The following is a 15,342-nucleotide window of genomic DNA, read 5'->3' as shown; positions in this document are numbered from 1 at the left end:
ATCATGACTTTTTTAGCTGTTACGGGGCGCAACCTACCGTCCGATTTAATTTTTCTAATTTATGTTGTGTAATAATTAACCCGCTTTGAGTGCTTAGGCTCTATGTGAGGCATCACACAGGCAAACACTACCAGGTCACACACAGAAACAGGGGGGTCAAATTTCACTTTACAGTTCCTTTAAGAAAAAACATGGCGAACACGAGAAAAAGAACACTATGATTCGGGGGTCATAACAGGACCTAGCATTGGACTTCTGCTGCAGAAAGCCTAAAACAAAGGATAATTACTAATGTAACGTCCGAGCAAAAGCAAGCGTTTAATGATTAGCAGAATGGGCCCGCACACGATGGGTCCAGATTCCAAGAACGAACTCAAAGCTCTCTGCGCGAGCTCAAGGTCATCAGAGTCTCGCCCAAGTTCTTGGCGATGGTGATGACACCCCTAAAGCAGCCAGCGGCCGCTACATTATCCCCTCCAACAGAAGAGCGTTCGCGTCCCGCGAACGTGTCAGCAGTGTTCGCCTGGTATCGTTGAGGCTGTCGCAGGGTCGCCCTTGGGCGTAAACGCATTGGTACACAGCGACGGTCGGAACTCCCGTGGGAGTCATCGGATTGATCATCCGTTATGTCCTCAGACGGATCTTCAGGGGCTCCGACTTCAGAACTATCCTCAGAGACGCTTTTGTCAGAGCTTCCGTAGTCGGGGTCGACGTTGCTTAGCAGTTCGGGCACATCTCCGGACGGACGACCTTCGGAGCTTGCAGTGTCGGGTCGACATCGCTCAGCACAGGGGGTGTCCCGTCATCCAGCGCGGTCGAAGGAGTGGCGTGATGTGGGACTGGCGTCTCATGATCTTGCGTATCGTCCAAGCACTGCAGAGCCAGGTTTCCTTCGTGGGACAAATTGGGTGGAGTACCCCCAAGGCGCTCAGCATGACAGGGTAGCGTAACGTCACAATCGGAACTCCCGTCGCGGAGCGGGACGCTGTGCGGTGAGGAAGGGTGAGCCACCGGAGCCAACGAGCGGTCTGCAGTGCAGCCCGGAGACTCAACCGGATAGGGTTTCAGGAGATTGTGATGGACGTCGGGACGCTTCCTACGATGCTCGGCGTGCTGTAAGCGGTAGACATTGTTGGGCAACTTCTTGAGAATAGTGTACGGCCCTTGCCATGGTAACCGAAGCTTGGCAGACTGTCCCCGCGGCACAGCTGGGCTGTGGAGCAAAACAGTGTCTCCTTCAGACTACTTCACCTCGGCCGTCGTGCGGTCATAGTTTGTCTTCTGCCGGGATTTGCTCCGGACATCATTGGACATTGCCGCTTGACGTGCTGCTTGCAGGGATTGTCGAATAGCCTCCACGTCGGCGGGTGCTGCAGGGTGAGCGTGGTGGAACGCGTCGACAATGCCATCTACCGGTACCACGGGCTCGCGGCCGAACAAAAGGTAGTAGGGAGAGTATCCCGTGGAGTCGTGCACGCTAGAACGGTATGCCATCATTACCATCGGTAGGTAGGTGTCCCAATCTCGTTGGTTCTCGTCCACGTAAGCACTCAGCATAGCCAAGAGGGTGCGGTTAAAACGTTCGACGAGGCCATCAGACTGAGGGTGGTAGGCGGTCGTTCTAGTCTTCAAGAATTGAGCACATGTCGCGGAAGACGGCGCTCTCGAACGATCTTTCTTGGTTAGAATGGATTGAACCCGGGAGCCCGAACGGGAGAAGAAGTGGTCAATGAGGCAAGTGGCAATGGCGTCGCTGCGTTGTGACGACATGGGAGAGGCCTCCACCCAGCGAGTACAGTAGTCGGAGACAACAAGGATATACCTGTGGCCACAGTCCGTTTGCGGTAGCGGACCTAGGACATCAGGGGCAATTCGCTGGAACGGAGCAGTGCTGATTTCCGTCACTAGGGGTGCTCGGGGCTTGGCTGGGGGCGGTTTCCTGGAAGAGAATTTCAGGCATTTCGTGCACCAATCAGACACGGCAGACGCCATGCCGACCCAGAAGAATCCCGAAGGCACAGGCACCCCTAAAGCAGCCAGCGGCCGCTACACTAACAACACCATCGACGTGAGTGGGCACGACTGTTTATATTTATTCTCATTCCTCCAATTTTATATCGCTGGTACGTGCCGTATCCGTGTTCTCACACTGGAGAGCTGAAGGCAGGCGGACACCATCCTTGCATCTGCCAGTGAAAGTCTTCGACACTTCTGGAGCAATCTGCAGCAAGCATGAACGATTGTCAAGTTGAGCACAAGGAACAGCAACGAAAACTGTACATACATGCGAGCGGGTACCAACACTACCGATAACTGTTCATTACTTATTTCAATTTGGAATAATAATTCGGGGTTTATGTCGCGAGACAACTGAGATCATGAGCGACGCCACAGTGGTCGGTCTGTGGATTACTTTTGCCCATCTGACGGTTATTTAACGTGCGATAAAAGCTCATCAAACGGCACTCCGTATTTAACGTCCCTCGCGGAAGACGGCGTGTCTCAGAAACGTGTACTCTGCCACCAAGTTGCTGGCATCCTCGGCTTGGATCGAACCTGCGATCTTGGGATCAGAAGGCGAACACGCTACCGGCTGAGCCACCGAGGCCGGTTAATTATTTCAATTTACATTTCAATTTAAGCCAACAAATGTTTACATATTATGTTCCATCATTGGACCATTCCTTTTGACTATTACTTTGAGCTCCACTGCCGTCCAGTAGCGCGCCGTTGCCAGACGGGGATACCGTGAACGAAGGATATCTCACCACAGGGACCAGATGGTATAACGCTCTTTCTTGCTCCGACGAGGACCATCGGATTGGACTGGAACACCCACCGAGCACTGTCGTCACCTCCACATCTTGCAAGGCTGAGCAAATACAGGGAACGTCGTTCGGAGTTGCTGGGGTTACCATATTCGCTGAACGACTTCTGTCAGGCTATTGGATGCAGAGCGATTGTTTGTCGCTGATGGGTCCAGATTCGGTCCCTGCTTGCCGAATTTTGTTGCTCTGTGGCGGATTCGGGTGATTGCTCCAGATGGACCAGTGGAATTCGCCAGAATTGTTTACCGTGCCGTGCCATGCCGTGCAGTAGCATATACCATGCTTTGTTCTTGCACAAGAACCATAGTTCCAGCTTAGCATGTTGCATAGGAGAGAGGTTTTTAAAGGGAACACCAAGGTGCAAAGATTTGTGCTCGCAGAATGAAAGATGCCGTTACCTTAACACTAAGACAACAGGAACGGGCTTCGTCGGTTGTGACGGTCGTGATTTATGAGCAAAAAAAAAAAAAGAATCAGAAAGTGCACTTTCGCTTCTAGCGCAAAGACTGCCAACTGGCTTGCCCATTGCGCGCGAACGTGAGGCTTGTTTCTACATCCTCTTCCTCACCTTCTCAAGGTCGACAATGCAGAACTCGCTCTCACTGGTCTCCCCAAACGACTTGTCTAATCATCGCGGGAGGTAGGGGCCTCCCTGCATTGTCGGGCTCCTTGAGAGGGAGGGGGAGAAAGTAAGCGTACACAGCGGTTTCTTCGTGTCACAAATTACAGAGGAATGCAAAGGACGAATTGCGTTGCTTTTGTGTTGGTCTTGAGGTAGTGGCATGTTTAATAAAGAAATAAATTTTATGAGAAATTTTTGCACTCTAGTGCCCCTTTAATCTCCATAGAATCACTTCAGCTCCTTAAAAAATCACACCATAACGCAACAGGAAACAGTGGAAGTGCCATTCGGGTGGCTCATATAGCTCGAAGCGGCCGGAGAGGTATGTGGTCAGCGGTGCACCGCACTCTGTTGTCCTTAGTGCTAAGGATAGTGCCACTAAGTTTTGTAGTGCTGCAGTATTGCAGCATTCGACTACTCGTTGATGGCGTGGTGTCAAGAACGATTACTGCGTGCCTGGTTTGATTGGTGCCTCACATGGCCAGCTCTTGTTTTTTTTGTTTTTTTTTTGCGAGTAGTAGCTGAGTAAGAAATGAACTGTCTCTTTCGCCCTGCGTGTTTTGGCATTACATTATGCACCGTTAAACACCAAGTTCGCTTTTTTTTCTCTACAATACATGTTTGAACCACAAAGCAACTGGCAAGTGTTCCTCTCTCCACTCTGCTATTCAGCTCCACCTTTCTTGCTGTTTCCCCTTTCTTCCTCCCATCTTCTTCCGCGCCACGCTCTCCCGGTGGATCTTCAACTGCGTGCGTTCTAGATGGTGCCCGTATCAGACTATGACAGTTTCTGATTTTGAACGATGGGGCTTTGAACCTGTATGTTGTTAACTATTAGATTTTGGGATACCCCCACAGAGAAGCCGCCTCTACAAACGCTTCTATGCAGGACAGCCGGTTCGTGGTTAATGGTACACAGCGACTGATAAATGAGGCCGGTTCAGAAAAATCACCAGCATCCCGTCTTTGACGCAGCGATACGAGGTCTCCCATCTTTGCAATCTCCGCGTCACAAAGCGCGTGCGCTATGCACCTTGAGCAGCTCTAGGAAGCCCATAGGCTTCCTGAAATCAAGGGCCTCATCAACCACTGTTCGAAAATCCTTTAGCGTGCCTGTTTTCTAGGAAGCGCTCATCACACTGGCATTAGCTCGGCATTGAATAAGGTAAACCCACAATACCCACACGTGGATGCTACTGAAACAGCTGTCGAGGCCAGGAATGTCTCTATTCTGGAAGCGTTACACTTACATAGCACAAAGAGCCATCCAGCAGAAATCTATATTCAGTTTTCCCGTTAGTGTTGTCTATACATTTGAAGAAGCAGCTGTCATATGTCAGGTGCTGTAAAATAAAGTAAACAAACAGCAAGATTATGAATTCGCTTCTGTTAAAAACACATCAGTAACTGCACTGTCGGAACAGATGCGTTACATTGGAGTGCAAAACCCTGTTCACATGGAAAACACATGGAGGGATAATGAGAACAACCGTTTTGGTGAGGATTATGATGGTGATGAGGGGGATGACAGGGCAATATAATGAATATCACAGGTTTGCTTTGTACAATTATTAGAAATATAACACCTCGCAGAACAGAATGTCCAATCAACAACGAAAGGACGGCAATCGAGGAAAATGGAGCGAGTGGCATCAGGAGCAGATCATGATCCTCATTTTTTTGGAGGGATGGGCGGTTTCTTTCTGGGGTGTTGCTGGGATATTGTACTACATTCCCCGCACCAAGACCAGCAATGCGGTAGAGTACCGCCCCTGGCAATGAAACTCCCCTTTCATCATCCCACAAGAAAGCTGTTGTTGTTGTTTCTCAAAGCTAAGCGATGTCGAAGCGCGTACTTCGTACAGGACTAATTACGCCGTCCCTCTTAGTAGGTTGCCCCAGAGTTTGTGGCAAGCCTACTGCGAATAGTGATGACGGACGTGCGGAACTTGGAGGAGCAGATGCAATAACGTACGCGGCGCGGGGCTGACCGGTCTCTCATGGCGTCTCCGTCGCTAAGGTGCCCCCGTTCGCTACTACTTCGGTTTGCAACTGTTTTGAGGGCTCTGCGCCATCGATAATTCTGAAATCATGCAGTTTCTTACAGTCATCGTCACTTGAACGCCGCAGGAATCAGGGGCCAGTTGTCATCTGCCAAAAAGCTGCAAGGTGAAAGAAAAATAATTAAACCCTCCACTAACGTTCTGAAACAACATCGACTTACAACGTGTAAGAAAAGGAAAATATGGAGACTGTGGCTTCACAAGTGGTATCGGCTACTCCAGTCCATTTGTACCGCTAGAGCACGGTCAATACAGAGCTTAAGTGGACTGTTGACAGCGTCACCGTGACGTTGTCGTACATACCAGTGGCAACGTGCGAAAGTTTTAGTCTTATTCGTGGATTTGATACGGTACTTCGGAAGCCACGTTACCAATTGTCAACTTACACTCTATTACCACGGACCGCGAAGGGGTTGATGGAGATGATGATGTGATTGCAGCATAATGAGTGCGAAAGTTAAATAAAAAATATATGAAGCCATGCCAGTATAACTCTTGCAGTGATTTACCCAGCATTTTTATGTGATATGGGGAGTCGGATTTTCATAGGGGTGTGGGGTGTGGTGTGACACACGTATCGGTTGACTACCACTATGTATGTCCATATACAAAATGCATTCGTATCAGAAAATATTGGGACACTGTTGTAAAATCTTTCGGTGGCCGGAGCAATGATGTTAGAGACATGCAGGTGGCGTCACTAAGGCATGCATCACACGGTGCGGGACCTCTTTTCGTCAACCCCATCCCGCCCCCGCAATAATGTACCATTTCCATAACAATATCATACTGTACGCAGAAACAAATCACATACTCGCCGATGATTCCTAATTGTTTTTGGCGTAATCTCGCCAGAGAAAAAGAGAGGAGGCGGTGGTACTGGTGCAGCGCGTCACCCGCTTCTGTCGCTTCACCCGATGCGGACCGCCCCTCTAGTGGTGCCACTGATGGAGCAGAAGCAGTGCTGTACCCGTTACCAAAACGGAGTAACGGAATACCGCTACCCGCTACTCCACAAAGGAGCGCAACACTGGTGTCGCCATAAATTTGGTAAAAAGTAAGGCGATACCGCTGCAGATACCAAATAAAAGTGATGTAAATACTATGCCGCTACTTTTTCGCTAACGTAGCCTTCTCTATATAGGCAACATCTTACCTCAGGCATGGTGCAATATTTGTGTTGCCCCACATAGCCAGCATGCAGCATAAAGTATACGATTACTTGCAGCCAAGATACATCATTTCATATTGATATTGACCCAATCGAAGATCCATCAGAGCCAATCCTAATGGAACCATTAGGCCTATAGGCCTATCGTAATTTCGGACATCTCCAATAGGACTAACGGTTTAGCAGCTTGATGGGACGATTAGAACCTAAGGGTCTAATGGGAGCACGACAAAAGTAAAAAAAGGAAAAACGCAAAATTTGTTTCTCTCTGTCTTTTTTCCGACCCCTGTCATGACAGCAATTAATTTATCTTGCTTGAATTCTCTGATTTGTTTCCAAGACTTTTCAAGGTATACAATGCGCGCAGCATTTGAAGGAGTGAACAGAAATGTAAAAAATAAAATAAAATAAATGCTCACCAGAGCTGAATGACCAAAACCTCATTGAGGATGGCAGTGTTCATTTCACTTGAGGCATTGGCATCAAAGTGGAAGAGGATGCACCACATACTATATTATAGCTTGTATCCGTGATTTGGTGAGTCCGACAGCCCTGTTTACTGCCGCTGTTAAACCGAAGGGGGTGATGTGTCTAAATTTATTTAATTTACACACACACGCAACATTGAAGTGAGGAATGGCTTGGGGTATTAAAGGGGCCGTAAACAGGTACAAAAGGTGCACATTTCTTTTTGTTATATTATTGGAACTTAGGCAGTGAAAACTCCTTGCAATTACTAACGCTCAAAAACAAAAGGCGCTTGCATACGGATGAAATATTCACTGCACTCTTTCGCATTTTAGCTCCGCCCCGCGCTCTAACTTTACGTCATTTTGACGTAGCGCTTTCCTCACCAATTACGATCGAGTGTTCCACGTAAGAATTTATTTCAAATGCGGAATTGGACTAGATGAACGTTAATCCTCTTCTATTCAAAATCTAAACAGTTACAGCCTCAAACTGAAAGATAAATGCGTTTAATTTAGGTATCATACGCGCACTACGTTTTCTGGGCAGTAGCACGCAGCACACCACGAGCGCGAATGAATATCCGGGACTACAGTTCCGGAATCTTAGGTAGGTGCGCGAAGGAACATCTTCCTCATCTTCAAATGGTTTCCGACAACTGGGCTGCCGTACTTTGGTTTGAGCCACGCGGCATCGCGTCACCAGCTCGCGTGGTACAGTGGATAGCGTGCTGGCCATGTCATGTCGTGACTGCGAGGAACCCGGGTTCGAATCGCGTCATGTGATAGCAGCCCAACTGTTGACGTTTGCGCCAGCCGGAGATGTTGAAGATGTCATGACGTTGAATTTCGGAATCACGGAGCGCAAAAAAAACGTCGTTTCACACAAACAAACTGAGCGCTCCGACTCCACAGCTGATAACGAAGTATGTTTATTGGCTGGTAATTTGAAACGTCATGTGCGCAGCTCGGCCCCCGATTGGACGGCAAAGCGCTACGTAGCCATGTGACGTATGCGTGGTGGAGAGGGGCTCGCTGGTCACTCATCTTTGATAGCAGTTATATGGGTCAATGAGCTGGCACGAGCCGAACGCGATGTATATTTGGGTATTATGATCTGCGTTCTTTCATGGGGTATAATTATTTCAGAAATGTTTGGTGGCCTGTTTACGGCACCTTTAACTCAAGACTACCACAACGTCTGTGTTTCTTACTCATTTTGGTTTAGACATTCTGTAGATCCATCGAGAATCAATCTTTTGCAGTGCAATCGCCCGTTTTTTTCTCTCTCGCAGCACTCCATTCCATCAGAGAATTTCGACAAGACAAGGAAAATTTTTGAAGCTGCCGACAATCGACATTCGGCGGATATACGGAAAGCGACGTCCACCGATGAAGATCCCAGTTATTTTCTGAATGGTTATGGTTTGGATGGATGGTATGGATGCTTATGGTACTCGCGCAGGCACGTGGCCTTTATAGAAAATTGTTAAAAATTGGGCTGTTCGGAGATAAAAAAACCCGTGCGTTTTATGGGGGTCACATATCACGAACGACTGCATCTTGAAGAAAATTAGAATAATCCGAGTCGTAATGAGTAAGACGGCATAAAAAATTAGTAGCCTGACGGTTGGAGGTCTATCGGCCTGTCAGGACAATGCGAGCTGCCATATTGAATACTGGAAGAACGTCGGCTACAGCGTTGCTCATTTTTTATAATAGCTAGAACTTTCAACGCAACGAAACACTAAAGGACAAGACTAGGACAGGATGCAGGTTCCGTCTTAGCTTTTGCCGTTGTGTCCTTTACGGCGTTCTGCATGGAGTGTTTTGGCGATTATATGCTATTCCATATCTGTGATGTCCTGTTAGGGGCCCCTGATCTACAGTGACGCATCACCTGTTCGAACGCAAAGCCTTGTTGACGTACCATTAAGTTCTCCTGTGGGACCACTAAGCTCACCTGATGGGCAGTTAGATACCCTTTGTTGGGCCATCAGGCCTTTTTGTGGGGCCATTTGGCCCACCTGACAGGCTCTGGGACAGCATTTGTCGGACCGCTAACAGTCCTGTTGGACCACTAGGAGTTGCTAATGTGCCGACAAGCTGTTTTGATGATCAATTGACGATTCCATGATTGATGGTTCCATCAAAATATTCTAATGGACCATTAGGATCTTTGATGGAGTCTTGATAGATTTTCCGATCGGGAACCTTGAGATGATGCGTATTTAAGACACAATTTAATGTACACAGCGCATATGTGCATTTAACAATTTTCACGGACACAGGGCTGTTTTTCTCCAATAACAGCATTTTGTTCGAGATATCCGTGAATCCCAATCTTAAACTTTTTTTTTCGTCAGCTTATTGTCGACGGATTGATCAGTTTTCCCTGTGGTCAAGTTGTGCAACTGCCATTATAAACGACCACTCATCGAGTTATTGATAAGTATGTACAAGGTGGTAAATAGACCAGACGAATGGCTTAATGTTTCTTCATGCTTTCTCCAGGGCCAACGCCTCCAAGAAGAATGACGGCCTCCTGAGTACTGTTGGCATACCGCGCCAAAGCTCAAGTCTCACAGGAATTAGGGGTTACTGTTGTTGCCTACTTCCTGCTTCGAATCTTCCAGCCACACGACGGTTTCTCAAATATAGCTTTTAACTATACAAAAAACTACATTTCACACACTTTTTTCCGGGGTATGGGGTCGTCTTGAAGAGTCTACACGTGAGATTACCTCTGTAATGGTGCATTTACATTAAAGCAAAATGTTATGTAGCTTGTTCTAAACATGTCAAACGCTGTAAACAGGCAAATGCTTTAAAGTTAGTCGCCTGCGCACCGCCACCACCACCAACAACAATAAATGAAGGAGAAGTGATGATGACATGGGATGTTTCCCCGTGGTAGCCACAGGACCCTACCCCACCAAGCAAGTGTGCAAAGATAATTAATAAGCATGTTGGTATACACCGACTCCCGAATAATGATATTTCCTCATTTTATGTGGCTCACATACCTACAATGTAACGCATTTAGTGTGAAAAAATAATTAACCTGTGTGAGCTAAGGTGAGCTATATCTTGCCAGAAATGATTCGCCTACGGCACAAACGCCTTCGAGGAAGGTCGGCGGTGCGTTTAGAGTTCAATGACTATGGCGACATAGCGTTGCGTTTCCTCTATATTTTAGTATTCCTGTTCTAAAATACACGACGCTTTGTTTATCTGCTCCGAACAATAAAGTTGCAAAACACAGTTTGTTTTAAATAAAGACTAGTTCTGCAGCTGACTGCATGACGGAAACTACAGCTTCGTAGCCCATTTATTTCTTATTTCTTAATTTTATTTATTTATTTATTTCTTATCCTATTTCTTTCTTTCTTTAGTTCTTTTCTTTTTATTTATTTATTATTTCTTAATTTTATTTATTTATTTATTTATTTATTTATTTCTGGAACAGCAAGCCGACGTCTCGTTTGGCTGACCTTTCCGCTGTTTTTTTTCCTTTTTGTCTAATAAATATATCCCCCCCCCCATATTATGCTGTATGTTATACATGCCTGTTTTGTTTTGCAAAGGTAGGCTAAAAAAGTAAAAAAGAAAGGCGCAGAATAACACAAATTATATTCCTAATAATTCCATTACGCTTGTCCCATGACAGTAAGTGAAACTGAGGAAGATTGTCGTATCAATATGGCCTCATTAACAAGCAACTTCAAGGAATTACAATTAAGAAACAAAAATTATGCTTCACGGCTATCTCGCTTTTTTCTCTGTGGTCCACGTCTTCCATATTATGAAAAGTAGTGGTAGCGGTAGCGGAGAAAGAGTCTGCCGCTACCCATCTTTGTAGCGGAAATACTTTTTCCGTCAGCGATTTAAGGTGTAGCGGGATCGCTACTCCACTACCGAAAAAGGTATAGCGAATACGATATAGCAGCGCTACTACTAGCAGCGCCACACTGAGCGGAAGTCACTGTTTATGATACAAGAAGGGAAGGAATACTAAGGCAACGCCACATATAGATAGAGAAGGTCTGCTTAATGCCTCCTCTCCTTCCTTCGCTACGTGGACACATATTGTCAGAATTCGTCTTCTACCGCGATTCGCCGTTCTGCTAATTCAAGAACTCGCAAATGATCGGAGATAATTTCACAAATTTGAACCTGTAGACTAAAACTGCAACACATTTACAGAAAATTAGTCTTGAGAAAAGTATGGGACCAGGACCGTTTTGCGCTTTATTTTCTTTTCCCATTTAGTTCGCGGGGACGTTCACCTTCGCAGACGACAGTGGCTGCCCACGCGGCTGACGGTGGCTCGTCTCCATGGCTACGACCGCTGAAAGCACGTTCGTGATTGGCTGCGGCCGTTGTAAACAGGATCCTGATTGGCTGACTCTTAGTTACGTCACGTCGACAAGTAAGCATGCTTTCTCTGTAGACCTTGGCGCATTAAACTCTCAAACCACCAGGCTCCGTGCGTTCCTTAGCTCCCAGCGTCAACACAACAGGGGTGGACTGCCAAAATTACACCTTCCCTTTGGGATGAATACTGGTGGAAGTCGTCCTTAATTAGTATGACTCATGACAACGTAGCATTCTGCATAACCAGTCATTCGGTAAATATTTGAGTAGCGTATCAATGTTGGAAAGATATCGCCTCCGCGTGCGATATAGGCAGTTGTTCACGTGAGCAGTGCTGGCCGATGCCGTATCTTTTCTACACCGGTTCCCGAGCATGAAGAAATGAATGGACACGAAATGAACAGGAACGAATACAAAAACGGACGAACACACACACGAGAAAATGAAGGAACTCTGCAAACGGCAGTCCACACCGTGGTCCACACGTGCACAGTTCCTGTGAGTACCACGTTTCGCAGGACTGGCAGCACTAATGGCGGCGCCCAGTCTTTGAATCGCGTTTTCTGTATATGTGTTGTTGACTAAGGGTATGGTATTAAGGGCTCGGAAGCTCGCCCCCCCCCCCCCCGGAACCGATGTCGTGATGAGGGTGCTGATTCTCTCATATCCCCCTACCCCCATCCGAGGGTAAAGCCATACCGGCGTCGATTAGGTCAGTGTGGTGGATGCAAGGTTTCAAACGAGAGACGTGGGCATTTCCCGTGGAGGCGGCGGTCCGAAGTGGGTCAACGGGTTCTACAGTGTAAGTAACGTCGGAAAGGTGGTAGACGACGCGATATGAACCCATTTAGCGGCAGAAGAGCTTTTCCGAGAGCGCTCAGCAGCAATATGGTCTCATACCAACAAGCCCAAATTTTGACACTTTTCCGAGAGGCAGGGACGCCTGATGGGGACCCAAATACTCCATAAATTGGCCTTTTCTATATCTTGCAGTACACTTCCAGCTGTCACAAGAGCTATTACAAAGCGAAAAATAACTAAATAAAAGAAAACAAAAGCTAACAAGCGAGAAAGCGTAATTTTTGTTACCAGTATCACATTAAAAATATGATTAACCAGCACAAAGCAAAAACTTATTTCACGGTACAACAACTTGTGGTGACCTCAAGGTGTACATAAAGTGAAGGCAGCATAATTACTGATTTCCAGTGGTAAATTACTGCTATAATGCAAATACAACAAGAAAGAAAAAAGAGAGAAGAATTTAAGAACAACAACTACTACTACATGATACTATATGACGATGGGGAGGAGGTGGTTTCCTATATCGTAATTGAATGATAATTTCGGGGTGCAGCAGCCACCTCAATAACAACGTTGCGATGGAACACTCTTATCATAACTCTCTCACACACACATACACACGCAAAGATGCCACTGTTGTCAATAAAACTGATAACAGTGGCTGATTTTAGGCAACAGTTAAAGTGACTTTTGCCCGATACAGTTATACCACATAACCGCTACTACCACTAACATTAAATATGCGTCTCAAGACCATGGAGATAGCTTGCTTACCGCCTACAAATATCAGGGAAACGAAGAAGCCCCTCAGTACAATCATGCTGATCAGCAGTTCGCGATGTCTTATGAATAAACTCGTGCTTTGCGACATTAAACTCACTTTTAAAAGTGTTCCTAAAGGCCATGCTATCAGATGGTTGGAAACTGAAGGAAAAGTTACTGCCTGAACAAAAGGGAGAAAACGTTACTGTATCTAAATTCTCACTAGTTGCCCTTATGCATTTCTAAAGGTGACCTGAAATTGGCTCGTACGACCAGGCAGCTGTTTTCGATCTGCTATCATAATTGGCTTTAGTTGCAAAACAGCTGCAGTTGGTGGTAATAACTTCGCTCCTGCAAATATGAAGATGACAATGCAATGTGGCGGCGACATTTGTCTGCCTTGGCGTCTCTCCCTGGTCTGAGCAGCACGTTCCCATTTTCTACTATTCCATGTTCCATCTCAAGCAGGCTTGTACAAGATAGCCAGAAAAAGTATTTAAGTTAAGTTACTGAGTACCTGGCAAAAATATAACTGAGTAGAGTTGCCCAATCTTGAAAAGTACTGAAGATAGAGTATTAAATAATCCTAAAAGTAACTCGTTACTCTCAAGATACTTTGGTGTCACAGTTAGAATTCGCTATAAAAATACGAAGTGCGCAAAATTGAAAAAGGCACTACAAAAAAGCTTTATTAGCTCGCAGGAACAACTGCTTTTCAAATTTACTATTTGATAGCCCTGCCCCGTTTTTAACAAATTACATTGCCCCCAATACTTATCAGGCGTTGTACAAATGCGAACGAATGCTCTACAGAAACGACAATTCACTGCCGTTTTTCTCCTTATCGTTGCTTTAACCTCATAAAGAGTTATTAATACTTTACGTGCGCTCTCTCACTACGGCTTTCCGCACGGGTCTTCTATCTTGCCTGATAGAGGTTCCTATCATAGAAATCATATCGAGTACATGCTAGAAGAAAACGTCCGCTGAAGCAGCGTATAAGCGAGGGACCCACCATAGAGTTCATATACGAGGACTCTAGAGAACGGACTTTGCGCACCAACAATGGGATTCTCTAGAGTCACTTAGAGTCACTGAATAGCTTCGGAGTACAGCAACTGATGTACAACTGCAAGTTCTACGCCAGGGGGTGCCGTGTGGGGACGCCATATTGGCTCCATTAAGTTCGTCTGCTATGTTAATCATGGATCCCGTCTGTAGGCGTTCGTTCTTTCTTCTTTATTCGACCACGCTTTTGCGTCTTCCCTGACGACAATGGATCAAGGCCCTCTAAACAAAATGTCACGTGCTGCTACTGTCAGCGCGCTGCAATTTGCGATGTGAAATAAGTTTCCCACAGCATACGGTCGTTTTGGCTGTGCGGAACAGAAACTGCACTCGTAAAAATGAACTTCACTGCATAGCACGCTCCTAACCATAGGGATGATAGCTAACTAGGAGCGTGTTATGCAATCGAGTTCGTCCACTGTACTGCGAGATAAATCACGGTAAGCTTGGCACGTTAAAGAGCGAAACTGGTACCGTACTTATAGATGAAGTAATGTGCTTGAAAGCTAAAATGTACTCCATCAAATTAGATGGAGGTAAACAAATTACAAGAGCTAAAGGTGTAAAGAGAATATTGTGTGTAAACACCTCTTCTGTGATACATATCGCGATACCTTGTTTAACCACAGTAATGTATCGCATGAACAGGTGTCAATAGTGGGAAAGAAACAGTGCATGTACACCAACAGAAACGTGAAAAGAAGTCTGATGGCATACAAGGACAAACGATTCCTCTACAACGACTTCGTCTTCTACCCTTATGGAAGCTGCGAAATGGTAAGCTTAAATGGATGACCTCAATAGTGAATTTAACTCCATTCTTTCTTGCTTCAGACAATGTGGAGGAAGAGAGCACATTCCATTGTGCCATTTAGACTGTGTGGATCTGACACTTCCGAGGAACAGCATGAATGAATCTATCTGTCCAAGACAGCCATGAGTTTTCTCAAGCATGTACTCCAGAAACATTGAACTCTATCTTCGCGTGTCTGTATGGCCGCAGTAGAGTTGCAGTGGGGTGATAAAAACGCTCTAAAGCTTAACTGCATAGCATCGAGAATCGCAAATAGAAATGAGTCTCCCCATCGACGACTTCGTAGTACATGCACAAGATCTTGTCAGCAGAGGTGGGATTCATCTAACACATGCGTGCAACTGGGTGAAGCCAACTTTACTTGTG

The 15,342-nt window shown here is 46.1% G+C and overlaps 1 long non-coding RNA gene across 1 annotated transcript; it reads right to left on the bottom strand.

Annotated features, from left to right (window-relative positions):
* Positions 1-2,073: 2,073 nt before the first annotated feature.
* LOC135399664 (uncharacterized) lies at positions 2,074-3,367 on the bottom strand. Its single transcript, XR_010424378.1, has 2 exons — positions 2,769-3,367; positions 2,074-2,221 (listed from the first exon to the last, which is right to left on the bottom strand). It is a non-coding gene; the product is annotated as an uncharacterized LOC135399664 (long non-coding RNA).
* Positions 3,368-15,342: the final 11,975 nt, after the last annotated feature.

This window comes from Ornithodoros turicata, chromosome 7 (assembly GCF_037126465.1).
Source record: "Ornithodoros turicata isolate Travis chromosome 7, ASM3712646v1, whole genome shotgun sequence".
NCBI lineage: Eukaryota > Metazoa > Arthropoda > Arachnida > Ixodida > Argasidae > Ornithodoros > Ornithodoros turicata.
Note: the sequence above shows the minus strand (reverse complement) of the source record. Positions and strands in the feature narration are given on the sequence as shown.